Source organism: Antechinus flavipes, chromosome 3 (genome assembly GCF_016432865.1).
Source record: "Antechinus flavipes isolate AdamAnt ecotype Samford, QLD, Australia chromosome 3, AdamAnt_v2, whole genome shotgun sequence".
NCBI classification, from domain to species: Eukaryota; Metazoa; Chordata; class Mammalia; order Dasyuromorphia; family Dasyuridae; genus Antechinus; species Antechinus flavipes.
In genome coordinates, this window is record NC_067400.1 from 451,651,626 (window position 1) to 451,672,320 (window position 20,695).

The following is a 20,695-nucleotide window of genomic DNA, read 5'->3' on the forward strand; positions in this document are numbered from 1 at the left end:
GGTATATGAATGTTATGGAATATTATTGTTCTATAAGAAACAATCAGCAGGATGATTTCAGAAAGGCCTGGAGAAACTTACATGAACTGATGCTAAGTGAAATGAACAGAACCAGGAGATCATTATACACAGCAATAACAAGATTATACGATGATCAATTCTTGGTTTATTTAATTTAAGTTTGTTACTAACATGGGAATAACATTTGTTTATAGAGTGTTGTATGGTGTGTATAATGTTTTCTTTTGATTTATATTGATTTATTTATTGATTATATTAATTTATATTTGATAATTTTGATAATTTGATAAATATATAATTGATTATATTAATTTATATTGAAAAGCTGCTGGCCAATCTATATTGGTGAAAGAGGGGAAATATCTTTTTAAAAAAATACTGGCAGAGATGCTTTATATATATGTTTCATGTAGAAGTTTGGGTTAATATCTCTATCTTATTATCATGCTTTTAACAAGTAAATGAGACCTATTAATGAATGATTTTGTGAATACCTCTGTTATTCTGGTGGGATTGCCCTTTTTCTCAAAATTGCTTTAGAGTTATAATATAATTCCTGCTAAAAGAGATAATCCTTAAGCAGGTATTTGCAGAATCTTCAGGGAAAATAGGAGCAAATCTCCTAAGAGTTCTGCTCTTTGTACTTGCTCTCACTCTCTCTAGTTCTCTTAGGTTTGTTTTCCTCTCAGCTTTGAGCAATTCACCTTCAAATGATCAGCACTAAACAACTGTATTGATCAGCTTCAGGAGTCTGACTCAACCCACTGTAACTTGAATCAGCTCAATGTCCTTCAAATAAGACCCTGTAGGATGACCCAGCTGAACACCTATTCTCAGCAGAAAGTAGTTTCAGAAGATGAGATCATTGCCCCAGTAAGAAACAAAATTTTTTACCATAAACCCCACTGACATACTGATGAATCCAAGAAAGATTTATTTTACATTCTTGCAAGAATGGGTGCCTAGGTGAGTAGACACACTTTGAAACTCCAAAGGTAGCATTTTATTTCCTATTCTAAAGCACAAATACCTCCCCTGATTCCACATTAATTGGATGTTACAGAAATTACATGTCATGAATCTGTATCACTCATTAACTTTGATATAGCATCCTAAATGACTTTGTCCTAAAACAACCACAGGCTTGAAATATAAAAACATTCAGTTATTAACACTATGTCACTATAAGCTATTCCTTTAAACAATAAATGTAGTTAATGTTAAAGTAATTTCATTTAATAAGTAAGATGGAGTGGCAGAAGTTGGGGGAGAAGCTTCAATGAGTGGGTTTATTTTCAAAATCACTTCTAAGAAGCAGCTGCACCCAGTGGAGGAAGGGTCTCTCTCCTAACTCTACCATATATTCAGATTCCACTTCCTTTTGTAGCTAACTCTTTTAGAATGCTAAGTCCCTTTCAGGATTTGGCCTTCCAGCTAAGGGCATGAGCCAACCTTCTTCTGGCAAATGGCAAGTTCCACTAAGAAACTTGCCCTTTCCATCATTAATTATTAAAACCCCTTTCTATTCTCTACCACTCTACTTCATATAATTACCATTTTTGTGTTTATTCTATTTCTCCATTTTTAAGTCCTGGAACCACATCTTTTGGTGCTAGCCAAAACATCCTCTTTACAGCAACTTATCACATCAATAATCCCTAACAATTTTAGGTTTTAATATTATGACAATAACCCTATGTGGGACAGTATCTACTGATGTGGGGAACCCTGAAACTGTCCTGACTCTGGGGGAAATGCTTGAGAACTCCTTTAAGGGGAGAAACTCCTTCAACCCTGCCTCTGTGAAAAACCACCCCAGGGAATCAAGATAAAGTGCTTTCATTCTATTATCTTGGTGGGACTAGTTGAATCCAGGACCAGTCCTGCTTAGCCCCAGCTGGAGATTTAGATTTCTATGGAACTCTATTTCTATGGAACTTTCTATTGAACTGAAAATTGGCTCCACTGCTCCCAGTAGGCTGTCCCATTCTACTGGAAATCTAGATCTGGGACCGGTAATCTCATTCAATTGAAACTTCTATTCAATTCGAAGAATTCAGTCTGATTTCAACTCAAACTGCACCCAGCCCCTAGCAAGTTTCAAATTCCTTATAAAAAGGGGTAACTTCATGCACTTCTTTGCAGAAGGCCAAAGCAGGAATATGCCATGCCAAGGAATTTCTCTCTCTCCTCGGCATGGCTGCTTTTGAGGACCCTCTGCCCACTGAGAAGTCATTCTCTTCTCAGTGTCAGACTCCATTTCCCTAGAGGACTATATTCCTCTTTACCTCTCAGGATTTCTCTACTAGGAGATTTCTCTGCTAGGAACTTTATCTTGTAATGCCGGAGAAACTGAGGCAGGAGAGAGATTAGAGAGTTTTAATATTTTATTAATGGGAGAGTAAGATTGACTGGACAGGACTCTCGTCTCAGATTATCCAGTCAGACAGAGATAAGTATACTGGGACCAAGGAATCCATATTGGTCCCAGGGCTGGAGGAGTCCGGCATACAACTGCCAGCCGCCATACTCCAGCAATGAATGGAGGAACCCCAACTCCTTAAATACCTTTTTGGAGACAAAGAAGAGAAAGGGAGGGAAAGTTTTTATCAGGGAGGGGAAGCCATAAAACCCTAAAAAATCCGGAGACAAAGTAAAGATATCATGGGTTATCTTGGAATATTCTAAAGGAATATTGTAAATCCTTGAGGACACAAAACAGTCAGGAATCTACTCTCTTATCTTGCTAATTTATAAGAGATTGAGACAGAACAGTTAAAGAAACTGAGACAAGGGAAACTTTTACAGGGAAACTGAGTCAGGACAGTTAAAGAGAACTGTGGCATAACAATCTCTCTCTCTCTGTCGGGACCTTGCCACAAAGGAAGTCAGTCTTCCTAGCAAAAGTTGACTTCTCAGTGCCAATAAACTTCTTTTTGCCAGTCTTATCTTTTCAGGTTCATAAATTCTTTTACAAAGGACCTGCACGGACCAGAAGGGGATCCCACAACTCTGCCCTGCTCCAAACCTCATCATCTACCACAAAAACAATCAGACTCTTAGAGAAAGAAAAAGCAAAGAGGGATTTATTATGATTTTGCAAGAAACGGCATCTCTCAACTAATAAGGTGTTTATCAGTAAAGAAATGTAAAGTAAAAACTGCAAAACACATTGATTAAATACTCTAAAAGCAGAAGTCCCCATCCCTGCCTGACCTTTTCTCCCATTGTTTGGGGGAGCCCAGGTTTACATTTCAATCCAAGAAATCTAACTCAGAAATAAAAGAATAAATTGCCTTTAAAAGAAATATTAAAATTCTAATGAAGAGATAGTGAAAAACACAAAGGGACAAACATCTGCAACTTTTTAGCTATAGCTCTCTTTTTTTATTACAAAGTCTCATCATATTTAAGATATAGTTTAAGACTGTCTTCCCATGAAAGAGTCTTCCCTAAACTATGTAGAGATAGACCACACCTTTTTATGAATCCAGAGTCCCCAGAAAAGTTGGGACTCTGAGGGTTGGAAAACTTAGGGACCTATGAGGCTGACTCCAGAGCAGTAGTTCTCAAACTTTTGTTTTCAGTATCTTTATCGTATTAAAAATTATTGAGGATCTCTCCAAAGCATTTTTGTTTATCTGGATTATATTTATAGACATTTACCATATTGGAAATAAAAACTATTTTTGAATTTGTAGACCCTCTAAAAAGGTTTCAGAGATCCCCAGAATTCTCTAGACCATATTTTGAGAACCACTGCTCCAGAGTATGGAGTTTTGGGGGAGCCTACCATTCTTTGGATAGACTGGACTGGACATAATTCTACACAAAGCAGCCCTGGCCATTCCCAGTCCCTTTTAGAAAGAGAAGCTTGAAAGCTTAAGAAAAAATCAGGATACTCTGCATTAAGATGTACAAACAAACAAACAAACAAAACCCAACTTTAAAATCCCCCAAATGGCCATTTTTTTTTTTTTTTTACTTTGTAATTCAGCTAACTGAGAAAAACATTGAAGACAAAACAGATTCACACCCATACATTGCTTTTAAATTCTTTGGAAGTGTTGCATAGGAACTTTCTTCGGTATTGAAAGGCTCCTTGACATTTACATATGAATTTAACTTTTAACATACCCAATGCTCAGAGGGTGCATACTTGAGCCAAATAGTACTCTTCCTAGCAGTAGTCTTATTTTTCCTTTTACATCTAGAGGCATTACCCCAATTAAAATTTTTTTTCTTAGGTTCATGCTTAGATTTATTACTGAATACCAATTATGGAAGAGTTGCCTCCTTTCTTCAGGCTAATTAAATGCTTCCCCTTTCAGTGGATCACTATCTCTAATGATCCCAGCGCCCAGTTCAGTTTGGCTTAGTAATCCCCTTTCAGCTTTTCCCCCAGGCTATATGCATAAATATTGCAGATCGTTCCTCTCTCCACCAATGAGACTATTCCTCTTTTTTAATCTGTAGGAGCTTCTTCTGATTTGTACTCTGGCAAGTCTGTCTCTTTGGGCTTCTACTTTCCCACAGAAGGGTCTCCTCCATCAATTCCAAAGACTTTGAGGGATGCTTCCCCACAGGCACCTGCTTTTGAGAGTGAAGAGGGAGTTGCTTGTGAGATCCCCAGAAGTCCCAGACCAGTCCCCAGAAAATTGTGTGAGCCAGCGACCACTAGACTGATATAATTCAAATAAATGTTTCTCAGAGCCAGAGCAAAAAGATGTTTATTCAGTTCCTGCTTGGAGATTTGAGAATATGCAGCTCTCAATTGGGGAGAGTAAAAGAGAACAAAGAAAACAGATTTCAATCAAAGAAAATAAACAGACAAGAAGTGAAGAGAAGTCTTTTTCCAGAATTCTTCTTAAATTTTAAGTTTGTTAAGCTTCTTAAAACTATTTTGGAAGATTATTAACCCTGAGAAATAACGAGTTACATAGATCCCAATGAAGAGATGAGTTTACTGATAATCTACAACTTTGTTAAGTAGGAACAATTTCTAATGATTGGCTTTTACATCAGAAATGTTGAGCTTAAGGCCACTTCCTTAGATATGAAGATGAGTTGTACATTTTTTATGATGAATCTCTTACTATTATAATTATATGGGATGATCACTATTAAATGGTATGTGCTTGAATTGTGAATTTGTTTACTTTAAGCACAAGATCTTAGAAATTTGTGTACATATATGGAAACATTACTTAAAAATAGATTGTTAAAACAGTTCTGGTAATTTACCTTAAGAGGTCACATGTTTGTATCTCCCAACTAAACAAATTAGGTTGTTTTCTAAAATGTATATTGAATAATTTATAGAAATTATGAGCTATGCTTTAAAATTTTGTCAGCTCTGCTGGACATATGTAAAAGTTTTATGAAATTTGGTACAAAGTTATTTAGATATTAACTATATTGTGAATCTTAAAGTTTAAAAAAAAGGTGATTTTTAAAACAAGGCACAAGAAAGATTTGCAAAAGCAATTGATAGTTTGAGTGGAATATTTAGTAAGAATATCACATGGTCAAGCATTGATTTTAAAATAACTTTTTAATTGGAATGTATATTAAAATAGGAAATGACTAAATTACATGAGATTCCTATCCATTTTTGTGATAGACGACATTATGTCTTATTTGGCTATCACTTATGAAAATTGTGAAATTTCTAATTGAGTTATTTGAGATTATTGTTTTAATATTGAAACCTAAAATTGTTAGATTTTATGTGGGTTATGTAGACATGATAATAGGCACCAAAAGTTGGGGGTTGGTTGTGTGAAGAATTCACATTGGCCATTATCTTTGACAAAAAGTAGATTTATTAAGGAAAGGGCAAGCTCCTAGTAGAATTTGCCATTTTTCAGGAGAAAGAAAACACATTATGAGGTTGGGAAATGTTCTTAGCTGTCAGGCTAAATCCTGAAAAGGACTTAGCATCTTAAAAAAGTTAGCCATAAGAAGAAGTGGGGTTGGGATGCACAGTGGAGTTAGGAGGGATATCATAGGGCAATAGCCATACGGTGGCTCATGGGTAGATTTTGTGGGGAGGATTTGGCCCCAAGAACTGGGATTTCTGGATATGGCAGGCAGGGTGAGGCTGCTCCTCTGCAGAGGGTGGACATAACCTGTATTTCACACTGGACCATCTCTCCAAAGAGTGGGACCATGGAATTGAACTGACTTAATCCCTGCTCTAGGATCCATTTTCCTGCTTTGTGAACTTGACAGCTTTGGAAAAAGTTTGGTTGTGGGTGTAGTGTTCCAGTCTCTTCATCTTTAGGTTTCTAGAGGTTTTTGATTGGGATTTTTGGTAGTTAATTTAAAATTTATGTTTGAAAACTATATACTAGTTATTTGCCTGATCTGTTGGCTTGGGAAGGTGAAAATTTAATCCACCTTTTCCCTCATTGAGTGTGGCTGCTCCCTAAGCAAGAGAAAATAAACCCACTTCACTGGAGCTCACTGCTCCCACCACCAATTAATTGCTTTTATTGTTAATAATTGGACTTTTGTTATTTTTCAAGTTTATAGTTACTTTAAGGCAAAGTCATGTTTGATGCTGTATCAAAGATTCCACTGCTTAGCAATGCTAGAAACTTTTAAGAGGTTTGTTAGAACTGAAAATTCTCTGAAAATTATTATTTCTACCAAGGTCTCCATCTGTCTTTAGCAAATTATTTCATTATTTAAGTGCATAATGATCTCATTTAAATGAATATGATAACAAATATGATCTATAGTTTTCTTGAAGTACCCAGAGCAGGTTTCTAACTGACAGTCTTGCATCTAGCTTTGGTTGTACTCTACACATTTGATAGATAAAAATCTGATTTGTGAAACTTGCTATTGAGATGAACTCTCTTGGGACTGTCACTAATATTGTTTTGAGTTTTGAATTTAGATATGATTGCCTGTGAGTAACCCACCATTTGGGAGAAATGCCATATGTTATTCAGAGGGATGCTTTCCTGAACTCTTACAGGTGGATGTCTTATGTGGACAAGAGCTAGGGGACAACCTTAGCCTCTGCTTAAGGTGGGATCCTTTTGACTCAGTTTCCCAATTCTGTTTTTTTTGTTGTTGTTGTTTGTTTGTTTTCTACCTGATTATTCCTGAGTCTGGTTATGAAGTAGAATTGTTACTGCACGATTAGTTGTCAGAGCTAAGGATGCTTTATCCTGTCATGTATGTGCTCTCAAGCTGAGGCCCTGAAGAATCAGTTTTGACTGATTAGATTATATTATAATCATGTCTCTGCTTTTTCCTCTTACAGCAAATTTCTGTAATCAGAGCAAGTAGTCAGTAGAAGATTTGAACACCATACAAGAATGTAGATGATATCTTGATCTGCAGCTCAACCCTGGAGGCTTCTCTAACTGATGCCATGAAAACCCTTAATTTTCTTGGTTCCTGGGGTGAGAGTTTCTTTGTCTGAAGATCCACTTTGCCTATCAGTCTGTTAAGTATTTGGGTCATGAATTAACCTCCAGCTCCCTCTTGCTCACATATGGAGAGGAAGTAGATGATCTTATCATGCCCTAATCAGGCCAAGGCTTTTTAAGAACGTGAAAGATAAACTGACCTCTCCCCCACCTTAGCCTTACCCAAAGTCTTTTACTCTGTATGTTGATGAAAGGCAGGGCCAGGTCCTAGGGGTCTTGACTCAGTCCCTGAGACCCAATTGCAGACTCCTTGCTTAATTCTCAAAGAAACTTGGCATCTTTGGGGTGACCCTCCCACCTAGAGTAATGGTTGCCATGGTCTTTTTAATTGAGGAAGCCTCTAAGCTTACCCTAGGCCAGTTATTGGAGATTCTAACTTCCCACCAGGTTCAGAGCATTTTTGCCCTCACTAGAGCTTTAGAATTGGGGAAAGGAATGAGAGTGAATAACTATACTTACTCCAAATATGTCTTTCATGTTTTGCACACTCAGAGGGACTATGTTGAAAGAAAGCATGCAGGGGAACAATTACTACAAACTGTCTATGGACCTAGAGAGGTTTCTATTATTTTTCATAAGCACATCCCCCCCTTACAATAGAAGGGGGATTCATATCAGGCTAAGGGAAACAGGCTTACAGATTCAGCTGCCCATGATGCTGCCTGTTTGCCCCTGGCCACGGCACCTTTAATTCCCCAAATCCTGGCTCCTACACTCCCTCATATAGCTCCCACGTAAGTAAATTCTGAAAGGGATGTTAAAACCCCCCATCCTGAAACCTATTTGGAGAAGGGGTATACTTAAAGGAGGACTGGCAGATGGATTTTGCACATGTGCCCTCTAGCAGAGGTTTCAAACCACTTTTGGTTTTGGTACTAATTGGGTAAAAGCTATTTCTTGTAAGACTGAAAAGGCTCTAGAAGTTTTGCAAAAGGAGACCATACTCACTTAAGGCCTCAATGCTCCACCCATTGCCCCATCTGCTTTGAGAAAACAAAAGCAGGAATTTGGGGAAAATGTTCTTTGATATTTATTCTAAGAAAAGCTGTCTGACTGAGATACATTCATAATAGTCTCATTTCCCCACCAAGTCTTCCTTTGGGTGGGATCCCTGGGTTCCCTAGTAACCCCATACTATTAATTCCATCTTTGTTTTATTTTTTTGCTCACATTTAGTCTTTGGATTTTTAATCTGCTTGTGAGAATTGTTTCTTCCAGACTCCAAGTCATGAAATTCCAACTACTTGGTCAACCTGAAATCACCTGAGACCCGATTCTGACATTCAGCACCAGACCCTGCTGCCCCTGCCTATGAGTCTCTTGCCTCCTCTTCTCAGTCTGGATCCCACTGGGCTGGGTGAGCTCTACGCCCCTTGTCAGCCTGAAGCAATTCCAGAAGATGAGACCTTTGTCCCTTTGTCCTAGTGAATCTGGGTCTGGACTGCCTCAGGTGGGAAGGATGGGATAATGGTCCTGAGGCCCTTGGGCCTCCACAGTGCTGGAGTTCTATGGCTGCCAGACTCCAATCTGTTCTGGGATGACTGGGTTTCCAAGACAAATGGTGGGAGTCAGTGAAAGGGGGGTCTCTAATTCCTGCTCGTTGCTTTAAGCAGCAATGTCCTGTCACCCACTTGCTTATGCACTTAATCATTAGAATAATTCAAGATTTCTTAACTAAAGAGGCTCCTGAAAGCTTCCACTAATGTGCAGATGTTGGTTTAAATGGCAGAAGGTGGGTTACAGTTATTACTAAAAAGGGACCAACCTGAAGGCTTAGGTAACAAGGATGTCCTTCTAGAGAAATGGATCAGGTCTGGTCTGAGAAATCTTCAAAGTTTGAAATAAAGAAGAAGAAGTGAATGGGACCAGGGTGTTGGAATCCTTACAAACTGCTAACTAATTAGAGTTGATCTAATCTTACAAGAAGATGTTTTGGGCAGAACCTGAAACAAGGTATTAAGTAGAACTAATTAGTACAATGCTTGTGTTTGCACCTTTACTCATTGGAGTTCACAAGTATGCCAGCTTCACAAAGTAAACTTTGTACCTTTGTGAGTTCACACCTCCCTTGAAGCTCTTTGGGCCAGAGAGCACTATGGGAGAAAGCCCATAATCCCTCTCTCTCATATCCCACAATTCCTCCCTCTTGTATAAAAGAAACAGACAGAGGCTCTCGGTCAGATTTCAGCGGAATTACACCAGAAGCCCTCTCTCTGAGGCAAGGCAAGACAGAATATATTCCACTTGGCTGGCTGGCCACAGAAGAGAGTTCAGCTGGATTGGAGAGGAGCACTCTGTTGCAGACACAGAGCACTTTGAGAGATTTCACCGGAATGACATGAAGAGTGGAGCCGGCTGGAGGCTGAAGAAAGCAGAGGCAGAGGCTGAAGGACAAAACTGCAAGAGCTCTTGGAACCAAGCAGAGAGATAGACCTCTAAGCTAACCGGGCTATATTGGAGATAATAAAAGATCTGAACTTTTATCACCTGGCTGTGTTTTGAGAAGAAAAAGCTCACCACATTTTGACGCCTGAACAGGGGCCGACAAAATCCTGATTCCAGGGAAGGCACCCAGAGAGAATTTTTATAATATTTTATAGAAGAACAAGAACCCAACATTTGAACTCCCAACATTTTGGCGCCCAAAGTGAGGCCATACAATTGTATAGTGATCAAGCAAGGTTTTTTGAAGCAGAAAAAATGCCAAGAATTAAGCACAAGAAAAAAGGCACAGTATCTATGGTGAATAATGGCAGTGATCAGCATGGATCTCAGTTTCTTATTACCACAGGAGAAAATCTAGATTATCTTGATGGTGTTCATACAGTATTTGGTGAAGTAACAGAAGGAATGGATGTAATCAAGAAAATTAATGAAGCCTTTGTTGACAAAGACTTTGTACCTTATCAAGATATCAGGATAAATCATACAGTGATTTTAGATGATCCATTTGATGATCCAGCTGGCTTATCAATTCCTGATCGATCACCAGAGCCAACCAAGGAACAACTAGATAGTGGCCAAATAGGAGCAGATGAAGAAATTGACGATTTCAAAGGGAGATCAGCTGAAGAAATTGAAGAAATAATGGCTGAAAAGGAGGCAAAAACTCAGGCTATTCTTTTAGAAATGGTGGGAGATTTACCTGATGCAGATATCAAATCTCCAGAAAATGTCCTGTTTGTATACAAATTGAATCCAGTGACCACAGATGAGGATCTAGAAATAATATTCTCAAGATTTGGACCCATAAAAAGTTGTGAAGTTATTCGTGACTGGAAGACAGGAGAATCCCTTTGTTATGCATTTATTGAATTTGAAAAGGAAGAAGACTGTGAAAAAGCCTTTTTTCAAAATGGATAATGTGCTTATAGATGACCGAAGAATACATGTAGATTTTAGCCAGTCTGTTGCAAAAGTTAAATGGAGAGGGAAAGGTGAGAAATATACCAAAAGTGACTTCAAGGAGTATGAAAAGGACCAGGAAAAATCTAAATTTGCTCTCAAAGATAAAGCAAAACCCAAACAGGATGCAAAATATGATCTTGTGCTGGATGAAGAAACAGAAGACTCTAAATCAAGTCACTCACACTCAAGTAAAAAACATAAGAAGAAAAGTCATCATTGTTCTGAAGAGGATTATTCCACAGTGAAAAATTCTAAGGCTTCCAGCTGGGAGTGGCATCATAGGAGACATGAAGAAGAGTATTGTAAAGAGAAGCGGAAAAGTGAAAAAAGGAAACGGCCTCAGAGCCGCAGCCGCAGCTGCAGCCGCAGCCGCAGCCGGGATAAAGATGTCCACTCTGGCAACAGTAGATCTAAACACCAAACAGAACACCATGAAAGAGAAAGGGATAGAAAGAGAGACAGAAGCAGAAGTCCAAAGAAAGTCAGAGACAAAGAAAGATCTAAGCACAGGTGAAGGAAGAATTAGGTTAACTGCTTGGGGAAGAGGATCTGCTTATATTTCCACAGATGGAGAAAAAATCAGATGGCTGACAAGGATACTGTTAAAAAAGACTTTTAAAATCTTCAGGAATCATTGGCTTTCCTAACACAAGATGAAACTGTTTTAGTTCTTGAAAAACCAGCAAGAATCATTGGATTCCCTGAGATGAAAAATTGTTGATGAGACTTTTGCAGTACTTCAGAGCTTACAGGAATTATTAGATTCCTGGCACATGGACTAATGGACAATGGATTCCTTATGGACTATTTCTAGGACTTATGGATATGTGTAAATTTTCAGGATGATTCATGTTATTTGGTTACATTACTACTAGCTTGTGTTATATTGCTATGTGCTTATGTAAATTATGTGTAATGCCCCCCATATTGATGGATTTATGTATACCTATTTCAAGTGAGCCCCTTCAGAAACCTGCTAATCTGATTTGATTTCCTATTTCCTTTGGTGTTTTCATCTCCCTTCCTGAGATGTCAGGGAAGGCGTGATCACCTTTTAGGTGGGGTTCTCACCTCCTTGAGAAATCAGGGAGGTCATGACCATCCTATGTTCCAAAACAAAAGAAAGGGGGAGATGTTGGAATCCTTACAAATTGCTAACTAATTAGAGTTGATCTAATCTTACAAGAAAATGTTTTGGGCAGAACCTGAAACAAGGTACTAAGTAGAACTAATTAGTACAATGCTTGTGTTTGCATCTTTACTCATTGGAGTTCACAAGTATGCCAGCTTCACAAAGTAAACTTTGTACCTTTGTGAGTTCACACCTCCCTTGAAGCTCTTTGGGCCAGAGAGCACTATGGGAGAAAACCCATAATCCCTCTCTCTCATATCCCACAATTCCTCCCTCTTGGATAAAAGAAACAGACAGAGGCTCTCGGTCAGATTTCAGCGGAATTACGCCAGAAGCCCTCTCTCCGAGGCGAGGCAAGACAAAATATATTCCGCTTGGCTGGCTGGTCGCAGAAGAGAGTTCAGCTGCATTGGAGAGGAGTTGGTGGCTGGGCTCCCCACTTCCCCCACTGAGACCAAGCTAGTCTGAAAGACTCACCAGAAAGCTAGCCGAGCCCCAAGTGAAGGAGACAAGAGATTCATTCCATCTCTGTGCTGGTTGGAGGCTGAAGAAAGCAGAGGCAGAGGCTAAAGGACAGAACCTTTGATTTTGGAGACATTTGGAGGGCTCTAAGCTAAACCGGCTGTGTTTTGAGAAGAACAAGAACTCCAACATTTTGAACTCACCACATTTTGGCGCCCGAACAGGGACCGACAAAATCCTGATTCCAGGGAAGGCACCCAGAGAGAACTTGTATAATATTTTATGAAGAACAAGAACCCAACATTTGAACTCCAACATTTTTGGCGCCGGAACAGGGAAGCTGGCATACTTGTGAACCCCAATGAGTAAAGGTGCAAACACAAGCATTGTACTAATTAGTTCTACTTAGTACCTTGTTTCAGGTTCTGCCCAAAACATCTTCTTGTAAGATTAGATCAACTCTAATGAGTTAGCAGTTTGTAAGGATTCCAACACCAGGGGAAGATTTCTCAGAAAGTCTATGAGATGGAGTGGATCAGATCCTAAGCCTAAGCTCTAGGAAGTCACATGACCCACAGGAAGTAGACCATTGGTCAGTGATCATTTCTTTTTCAGTCCATCCAATGAACCCAAGTCTTTTGCTATTTAATTCATTTCCTGTTTACTGCCCAGGGCTATACACCATGCTGAACTGCTCAACTGTAGTGCTTGGGCTCTCCTTGCAAGGACCAAATAAATGCTTTCTGTTTGTGTCTGAAGATGCCTCTGAGTGGTCATTTTGGGTAAGGGGGTTTAGCACTCTGTCTCACACAGTATCCTAGTGAAGTGAGGCAAAGGACAGGCAACAGAGAAGAGTTTTTAAACCCTAAAACAATCATTGGAGCTCATTACATTGTGTGGTAGGGGGACCAGTGAAATTGTTGAGGTTGGGAAAGGGGATCCCAAAAGTCCCAGACCAAGGTCACGAGATGTCTCAAAATAATTTGCAGACTTGAACCCATCTCCTTAGTCAAGGGGCAAAGTTTTATTGAAAGTAATGGTATGCCATTATAAAGCTGACTGAATTCTAAGGAAATCCAGTAAAGAAATTGAAGCAAGGAGATACCACTTTCAATCATAGATATGCTAATTCTATGGTTCATAGTAGGAAAGAGTGGTTCTGGATTGACCAGCTTGTTACTGGCAAGATTATCAGTCAGCAATGAATTGGAGTGGTCTTATTCACTATTTTCTCAGACTTTGATCTGTGGGAGTTTCCTAAAGCCAAAAGCTATCTGTCTAAGAAGTGGTCTTAATCAGATAGATTGGGAGTGCAAGTTTCCTGAGGCAGGTTCAAAAGCTAGAAGATCCAGGACCATTGACCCATTAGAACAGAAGCCTCCAAGGTCAGGGGACCACAAAATCACATTACATCAAAATGATCAGATCTTTATTTTAGAAATATTAGTTTGAATGGAGGCTGGACTGGAATAGAGAGAGTTATGGCAGACAGAGCAATCAACAGGCTATTGTAATAGTCTAGGTATAAAGAGATGAAGATTGGCACCAGATTGGAAGCAGTGTCAAAGGAGGAAATGGGATATATGTTTGAAATATTAGGAAAGGAAAATAAATAGGCCTTGCTTGGCAACATATAGCTGTGTGGGATAGTAGTGACCACTAAAAAAAAAAATCAGCAGTCCAAGTATGAGTAGAGGAAAAAGTTTATTTCTTTTTCATGAGAAAGGGTATAAAGTCTCTTACACCCAAATCATGGTTTTAGAGAGAAACACACCCAAGCAAAGGGTATTCCCTTTTTTATTCCCCAATAAAAGCTTCCCTTCCCAACACTCTTGTTCCTTTCTCCATTGACTGGGATTTCTAAGGTGCAGTTTCTAAAAAAATTAGGTAAGAAAGCTTGAGGCTATCAAATATTTAATAGAGTAGGGTGTTTCCCATTCAATCCAGTCTCTGCCCCAAGAAGCTTCCAACCAAGGGGAAGATACAATGGAAAACAGAGGGACAAAGAACAAAACATTCTTTTCAAATCTCAGGCCACCATCTCTGACTACAAAACCTAGTCCCTGCTCCTAAGAATCTTGCATTCTTATATACTTTGGGGGGAGATGACCTTCACTCCACCACCTTATAGGTTTCAATTTTCTAATTTAAGTTTCATTTCTCAAATTTAATTTTTATACTGTGAAAACCAAATAAATCTATTTCTCACATAGATATGGTAGGCCAGAGAATAAAAAGTGCAATGATACCGAGTTTGAGAACCTGAGCAACTGAGAGAATGGTAGGAACTTTAATAAAAATAAAGAAATTTGGAAACAGAGAAGGTTTAAGGAATAAGTTAATGAGCTCAATTTTGATGTGCTGAATTTTAGATGTCTATAGGACAAAGAGTTTGAAATGTCTACAAGTCAATTGGAAATAAAAGACTGGAGATCTGCAGAGAAGTTAGAATTAGATTAGTGGATCTGAAAATTATTTGCATAGAGACAGTAATTCAATTTATGGGAGCTGATGAGATCATCAAGTAAAATAGTATAGAGAGAAAAGAAAAGCCAGGAAAATCCTGTAGGACATTCCACCATTAGTGAGTGTAACCTAGACCAAAGCTTCTTAAACTTTTTCATAACCACTTTTTGCCAAAGAAATTTTTATAGGACCTTTGGCATATAAAATAGGTATGACTGGGACTGATTGGATGAAGTTTTCTTGAGACTAGGCCTAAGTCACATGGTCCCTATACCCAGAGCAGGAAGATGGGGCTCAGGATTCAGGAAGTCACATGATCCCTATGCCCAGTCTAGAACTCTGGGTTGCAGGGAGTCATGTGGTCTCTAAAGGTCAAACCCTCAAGAAGTCACACCTACAGGAAGGGAAGTGACCCACAGGAAGCAATTCTATGGTTGGTCAAGGATGGTTACTTCCTTTTAGACTCTCCAATGAAAAGGTTTGGATCTTTTCCCATATAACCGAGTGTTCTGCTTCTTGCTGGTCAGGTTCAGGAGCACATGGCAGGAGATGGCTCCCAAGTGTATCTGATCCTCTTCCTGCAGAGATTAAATAAATGCTTTCTCTTTGTAATTGAAGATATCTCTGATGAGTTAACCTGGGAAAATTTAGCACCCGTCCCACACAGGTATATAAAATGGGGATACAAATCAAATATTTACTGATAATAAATCATAATTTTATGATCCCTCACATTCAATTACATCATCCCCCTATAGGATTGCAAACCAAAGTGTAAGAAGCTGGGGCTAGGGGCAGCTAGGTGGCGCAGTAGATAGAGCACCAGCCCTGAAGTCAGGAAGACCTGAGTTCAAATCTGGTTTCAGGCACTTAACACTTCCTAGCTGTGTGACCCTGGGCAAGTCACTGAAGCCTAATTGCCGCAGCAAAAAAAGAAGGAGAAGCTGGGACTAGATGAAAAGCCAGCAAGAGATTAAGCAACAGTGGTTAGATAGATCAAAGGAAAAACAGGAGAAAGTAACATCACAAAAATTTAGAGAGAAAAGAGTATCAAGGATGTGTGGAACAGTAGTGACCACAAAAAACAATCAGAGACTCTCAGAGGAAGAAAAAGCAAAAAGTTGATTACAATCTTGTGAGAAAGGGCATCTTCCATCTGACAAGGTGTCAGCAAAAGGAGTACAAAGTGAAAACTGCAAAACACAAGATTAAATACCCTGAATGCAAAAGCCCCCACCTCCACCTGGCCTTTTCTCCCATTGTTTGGGGGAGTCCTAATGTTCTAATCTTGGAAATCTAACCTAGCAATAAAAGAATAAATTGCCTTTAATAGAGGTACTTAAATGCTATTTAAAAGGTGGTGGTGATGTAAACTGTAACCTCCTTGATCTTAGGTGGGGGGAGGGGGAGGATGGACCTGGCTTAGAGAAACCCTAAAAATCTCAAACCCCTCTAGGGCTCTGGGAGGGGCCCCCACTCTCCGGTTCACTGGGGAAACTCCCAGATGGTAATCTCCTCCTACAATTCAATTGGAGATTTTGGCCTAGAGCATTACCACCCTTTATTGAGTTGAAAATTAGTCCCTCAAATTCATCTGAAGATTGATGCCTATATCCAGGCCACAAAACCTCAATATAATCAAAGGCTGAAACCCCAAACTTTTGCTAAAAGTCCTAGGATTTAGTTCCCTGAGAAGTTGGTTCTTCTCATTATAAACCCATCTAAAAACCTGCTTTGGCTAAAATTCCTTTCAGGATTTAGCCCACTGAAGAAATTATTTCTTCTCAGTGTAATAAACCCATTTTTTGCTATAAACTCACCTATATTTGGGATTGCAAATTCTTTCACAAAACCTATGACACTGGCCAGGGAACCCCATTGCTGTTAGGAGATCTCTCAGCCCTCATTTCTCACACCTCAACAGTGGGAAACAGGAAGGGGCAAAAACCTGCAATTTTTTAGCTATATCTCTATTTGTTATTATAAAGTCTCAAATCACAATTAAGGTATAGTTTAGGGCTATATTCCCATGATTGTCTTCACTCAGTAAATTCCTGTAGAGACGGAAGATAATGCGGAACTCTGAATAAAGTATACTTGAAGCAAAGATACTTACTGCAAGGTGTTAACTCAGTGTGATTAATGAGATGATGGTTCTCTAGTTCATATATACTTACTATGGTGATCTAATGGTTCTCTAGTTCACACAGATTTAGTGTGCTGTAATGCTGTAATCATACTAAGGTATTTAAGGGCTGAGAAGACTGGAAATAGAGACATTTCCATCTTTGACCATCCTCCTGGTGGCTCTCCTGCCTCCTTAACTCCTCCACTAAGATCAAGGTCCGTCCCGAGATCCTCCAGAAAGCTAGCCTGGACTTTACAAATTCCACACACAAGAAGAGAATGATTTATAATGACAAAGGTTGGAGAGAAATCAGGGAGGATGGTAACAGGGAGGTTTTGAAAGGGGAGGTTTTGTGGGAAAAGATAAATTCTGTTTTGGACATGTTGAATTTGAGGTACTTAAGGCTCTTCCCTATTGCACCAACAACTATACCTTGTCTAAAAAAATAATAAAAAATCTAATTTCTAAGAATCTTCTATGACTTTTTAATCAATTGCCTTTTCTGAATGCTAAAAAGTCTTTTCTCTCAATTCTGAATGTTTTGAAATCTGTTCTAAAGTCTGGGGTACAGACCAAGTTGTGCTTAGGCTCCAACTTGTTATCAATTACAAAATCACATTTTTTTGGTAAGTCAGATTTTAATCAAAGATTGAACTCTATATTCATGGATCTATTCTGGAGAACAGGGCTAGAAAAAATTGATGTTATGGAGTCCTTCTTTAATACCCATCAAAAAGAAAAGTTCTTTCACAATGACTGCGTTTGGAATTTAGCATCCAAACTATGAAATTATGAAATACATAAATGTCATGTTTATGAAATAAAATGTCATTCTATTGCAACATAATAGCTCGACTTATGACAAGGCACCAATATTTATGATGGCATAATCAATAAAATGCATCATTATTGGTAAATTAGTAAAGACAAAATTCATGCATGTCTTTATTATGACTATATATTAAATGGATATTGATTCAATGCTCTCTTTGCATAAAGATTAGTCACAAGTCATAACTATAAATAACCTTGGAAGCAAATAATATAAGAAAGATAATCATAAGCAAAAATGACACATACAAAATCAATGGAAATTTATTTTTGGAAGAAGGAAATTTTTAGTACGCTATGAATTAAAACCTCTAAATGGTATTTTCCCACAAAGACTTAGAAAATAATTATAAAATAAGGGTTTTGTAATGTTTTTGGAATTACCAACTCAAAGTATATGAATATCAATGTTTTCTGAGTAAAAATGGAGTCTCATGAATGATGTCAAAGGGCATATGGCTGATTGGCAATTTGAGTTTTTTAAGCAGACTTCCCTTAGTAGTAATTTGGAAAGATTTTTTCCTATTCTTCCTTTTAATTTTGTTCACTTTTAGTCACATGTGAGAAATGTTGTCACTGTGAGAATCGTTGCTGTTCAATGTCATAAATACTGCCATGAACATACCATGCCAATGTAAGAGGGAGCTGTATTTTCATCAATTCAAATTTGGGAACTCATGGTGTGAATCTGTGAACTGCATCCTGTCTAGTTCTTGGTTACAGAGGATGCATGCCCTAGGGCATTTCATAGAATTTAAATGATTTGCCCAGGATCACATAGCTAGTAAATGTAAAGGGAAATCAGGTTTTCCATAAATCTAAGACCCATTCTCGATCCCAACTGCTCACTCCCTCAATTCTACCCTCCAAAAGTTCCCCTCCAGATTTACCAATCCTTCCACTGTGATCTTTGTGTATGACTGCTCAAGAATGTACAAACTTGCTTTCATCATAAATCTTTTTCCTTTCTCCATTCTTCCCTCTTCTGGTACTCCTTGAGTCTTGGCTCTTCCCTGATTTCACTGCATTTCTGACCAGTACTTATACTTTCACATATATCCCCAACTCTCCAGTGGGAACAAGGTTTTTTGAGCATTCCTTGCTCCCCATTGCTTACATCCTGACTTTCCATCTATTACCATCACTCAGAAACCTTTCCTCCTTTGAAGCTCATATTATTCAATTTGATCACCCAGTTTGGATCCTAAGAGTTATTCTCCATTGACATTCAGAAAACTTTTCCTTCTTCCTTCTTACTTCCTTAGTGCCTTGTTCAGTCTTTTCTCATTCCCTCAATTACTTCCCTAATAATAGGGGACTTTAATATACTTACTGATAGTCTCTCAAGTACCGTTACTTCCCATCAGTCCTTCAATCTACTCAATTTTCATAACCATTTCATCTACCCACAGATATAATCAACTGTTCACTTGCTCCTTTGTCCTGATTTGGATAATGCTTTCCAAACTTGAACCTTAGATTATTCTACTGCCTTTTTCTCTATTTCTCTATTCAAGCGCTGCTGTATAGAGCCAGTTGGTGACTGAATATATTACAAAGGTATGTTACATAATCTTATTAGGGCCTCATCGCAGCAAGGCAATCCCTTTAAACCTCCCACTCAGCATAATAAGATAGTCTGAATCTTTTTATATCTTCCTCAGACTTCCTATAGTACTCCCCCATCTTCAATTTTTCCTTAGCTGAGGACCTCACTTCATATTTCACTGAAAAATTGAAAGTATTTACAGAAATTCTCCTCTTCCCTTTTCTTCATCTCACATCACTCAGATATCTCCCTTATATTTTTCTTCACTGCTATCTCTCAGGAAAAGATGGCCTTTCTCTCTTTTAAAGCAAGCCCTTGTTCATTTTTGCTCTTCTTCTCCATCACATTGTTTCCTTTGTCACCTCCATTCTCTCCAATCTCCAATTTCTCCCCAATTATTGGCTTCTTTCCTGCTTTCTACAAACATACCCATGTTTCTCCCATTCATTGGGAACAGATTAGGTACACAAAAGCAAAAGGAAATTGATCTGATAGCCTAGCATTCAATAAACACGAAGATCCCAGCTACTAAGATAAGGATTCACTATTTGATTTTCTTAAATTGCTGGAGAAATTGAATAGCAATATGAAAGAAATTAGATTTAGATGAACACCTTGCACTTTATACCAAGATAAACTCCAAATGGATAATTGAACCTCATATAAAAAGTAACATTATAAAAAAAATTAGAGAAACACGGAAAAAATATCTATCAAATGTATAGATCGAAGGAAAGTCAAGATAAAAAAGATCACAGAAAATAAAGTGGATGATTTTGAACAGATAGAACTTAAGTTTTATTACAAATAAATCTACTAAAGCAAAGATTAAAAGGGACACATTAATTAGGGGAAAAAAAGTCTTTGCAACAAGTTTTACTTCTATTTAAGTACTCTGAGGGGAATGAAATGTAATAAGTATTTATTAAGCACCTACTATCTACCAGGTGCTAAGCTAAGTGCTTTATAAACATCTCAGGAGATAGGTATTATTATTATCCCTATTTTATAATTGAGGAAACTGAGGTAGATGGGACACAGATTAAAATTGGATTTGAACTCAGGTCTTCCTGACTCTAGGCCTAGCATTGTGTCACCTAGCTGTCTGAGAGGCTAGGGAGATCATTCTTCCCTGTCATTGTCTAGCACACCTGTGTTCACCTAATCCAAATACCCACTTTCATTTTACCATTTAACAATCAAATTAGCTTTTCCAAAGGAATATTTACTTTAAGGGCATAACAAAAGGA

General features: G+C 38.4%; 1 pseudogene; it reads left to right on the plus strand.

The window, feature by feature from the left end:
* Positions 1–831: 831 nt before the first annotated feature.
* LOC127557312 (peptidyl-prolyl cis-trans isomerase-like 4) lies at positions 832–11,391 on the plus strand (annotated as a pseudogene).
* Positions 11,392–20,695: the final 9,304 nt, after the last annotated feature.